The following is a 3395-nucleotide window of genomic DNA, read 5'->3' on the forward strand; positions in this document are numbered from 1 at the left end:
GTGGAAATTATTGAATAATATCATTGATATCACATGCAAGCAAGATTCTACTGAAGATTATCCAAAAATGACTGGAACAGCACACCAACAGAGAACTGCCATAAGTGCAGGCTGGGTTTAGAAGGGGCAAGGATTCTGAAGCTTCATCTGACATACTTTGGACATGTTGCAAGGAGGGACCAGTCCTTGGAGAAGGATAGCATGCTTGGAAGGGTGGAGGGACAGCACAGGACAGGATGACTCTGGATGAGATGGATAGACACAATAACTCAAGTAATGATGGTAGGTGTGTCAGAGACTATGAGACTGGCTCTGGATAGAGCAGGGGTTGGAATCATGGTTCGCTATGAGTCATAGTCGACTCGATGACACATGACAACAACAAAAAGTAAGTGAAGAATAGAAGAGAACTCCCTCAATGTGAATTGACATACACATCCAACACCAACTTTCCTTGTGACCTGAGATCCCCACTTGAGACAGAGGGTAGCAGCAGTCCTTGGGAAGAAGCTAAGGAGCAGGTAGCAAAGAACCCACCCCAAGGATATGGAGAAATGAGGAGGGTAGTTGAGCCCAAGCCCTGGTTCATGCTCCATTGTTCCACTGGATTTCACTTACAAAGCTCAAATTCAAAGATAAAATTTTTACGACTTCATGATGGTGAACACAGAGCATTAAAACCCATCAGTCCCCTTCTGAGTGAGGAGTCTTCTGGGACTCTACTAATCAAGTACACATGAAACCAGCATTGATAATACCTGCTTCACAGAATAGCTGTGAAAAAGTAATGTACCTGACAAATAGCAAGTGCTTAATAAATGTCACATGTTATATCAAAATGGTCTTAATAATGATTACCTGGAACTTATTATAGATTTATTAACCATAATTTTGATTGTGACCTAATATTATTTTGTGGGAATAAATCTTCATTTATCTAGTAGAAAACCTTATTTCTAGTTGCTATAGAAACATTTGTTACCATCATCTTCTTGGAAATTGCTGCTGTCATTAGCCAACTTCAAGTTGGCCATGATTCATGGTGACTCTATATACAAGGGTTCATCTCCATGATATGTTTCCTATCAGACTCTTGTAATTCATAGGATTTTTATTGGTTAATTTTCAGGAGTGGATCACCAGTTCTTTTTTCTACTCTTAGTCTGGAAATTCTGCTGAATTGACTACTCTGCAATCCCAAAGGCATATGGTTTAAATTCATCAGCTACTCCTCTGGAGAAGGATGGATAATTTCCTATGTGATTTACAGCCTCTGGAAACTGCTGGAAGGTCAGCTACAGGTCAGTTATGACTCAATGACACACACAACAATAACAAACTACTAAAATGCCTTTTAAGTCAAATCTGACTGAAAGTGATGCTTTAGGACAGAGAATTACCTCACATTATTTCTAAGACTGAAACCCTTGCAGAACAGTCTGCCACATCTTCCTACCAAGTGGTGGCTGGCAAAGTCAAGCCAATGATTTAGTTAGCGGTCAAGTGCTAAACCATTGTGACACTAGTATTCTGCTGTTGTTAGTTGTCATTGAATCTGCTGACTCATAATGACCCTGTATATAACGCAATGAAATCCTGCATCATTCCTACAATTTCTGCTGCGATCAATTCCATTATTGCAGTAACTGTGTCAATCTTTCTTATTGAGAGTCTTCCTCTGTCTCTATGACTCTCTATGTTTCCGAGCACCTTGTCCTTTCCTGGGGACTAAATGCCCAAATAATGTGAGAGAGTCTCATCATTTTTTTTTCCCTCTAAAGAGCACTCTCGACACAGAATTATCCCCCACACACACCTCCACTGGCCAGGAGAGACAATGTCTAGAAGACATCATGCTTGGAAGGATGAAAGAACAGCGCAGGAGATGAAGATCCCCGATGAGATGGATTGGCACGGTAACTGGGGCAATGGCATTAGGTGTTTCAGAGTCAGTGAGATTGGCGCAGGATAGGGCAGAGTTCAGAGCTGTTGTACATAGAGTCACTATGAGTCACAGGTGACTCAATGGCACATAACAATAACAGGAGTTCATGGTATATTCCATACTCAATCCAACATCACAATTCAAAGCCTTCAATTCTTTGAACTCCCTTATTCATTGTCCAACTTTCATACACATATGATGCAATTCAAATACAGTTGTCAGGCACACTTTAGTCTTTAAATTTACATCCTTGCTTTTTCACACTTTAAATAGGCCTTTGACACATTTAGCCCAATACATTACATCTTTTGATTTCTTGCTGTTATTTTCATGGGTGTTAATTACTGATCCAAGTAAAATTAATTGCACTGGGCCTCACAAATTATATAACTTGTCCTGGACACCATCATTACCACTACTTCACTTTGTGAAACTGAAAAAAGAAGTTCAGAGAGGCTCACTAATCTTTCCAAGATCATACAGCCACCAAGTGGCAGGAATCAGGCACGAGCTGGATCTTAAGAAGATTCTATGACCTGACTGGAAAGCATTATGCTGAGTGAACTTAGTTTCATAAGGACAAATACTGCATAAGACCATTATTGTAAAAACAGAAGAACAAATAGTAAAACATATATGGGGATCCAAGAGAGGAAGGGATTGGATCACAAAGGTGAAGATGGGTAGGGGTGAAATCACAGGGTTGCACAATTTGGTGGTGAAGGGAGTGGGTAAAGGAAACAGGAAAGATCTGGCAGGACCTGAAAAGCCAAGCTGATGGTGAACATAGTACAATGGTAATTAATTGTGTAAAACATAATGAATGGGAATGATTGTAAGAAACACAATGTGAATGAAGAATAGTGTGAAACACATAGTACACGAACTTTGTAAGCAAACCTAAATAAACAAAAATTTGTTGTTGCAGGTACCTGCTGTTGAGTCACTTGTGACCCATAGTGACCCTATGTACAGCAGCTCTGAAGCCTGCCCTGTCCTGAACCAGTCTCACTAGTTTCAATACACAAACCCCCATTGCCCCAGTTACTGTATCAATCCATCTTAACTGGGGTCTTCCTCTCCTGCACTGTCCCTCCAGCCTTCCGAGTAAGATGTCCTTCTCCAAGGACCAGTCTCTCCTGGCCATGTGCCCAAAGTCTGAGACAGAGCTTCAAAATCGTAGCCTCCAAGGAGAAACTTGGTTTTACCCTCTCCAAGACAGACTTATTTGTTTTCTTGGTGGTCCATGGTGTGTTCAAGACTCCTCCAGCACAGCTCGAAGGCAACAATTCTTCTTCTGTCTTCCTTAGTCATTGTCCAGCTCTATGATGCATTATCAAGTAATTGTGAAGACCATCACCTAGAATAGGCACACTTTTAGTCTCTAGACTGGCATAGTTACTTCTCAGTACTCAGGAGAGGTACCAACAGCAGATTCTCCCAATGCAAT

The sequence above is a fragment of the Elephantulus edwardii genome, unplaced genomic scaffold, assembly GCF_000299155.1.
Source record: "Elephantulus edwardii isolate Elephantulus edwardi_28Jun2011 unplaced genomic scaffold, EleEdw1.0 scaffold00243, whole genome shotgun sequence".
In the NCBI taxonomy this organism is placed as follows: domain Eukaryota; kingdom Metazoa; phylum Chordata; class Mammalia; order Macroscelidea; family Macroscelididae; genus Elephantulus; species Elephantulus edwardii.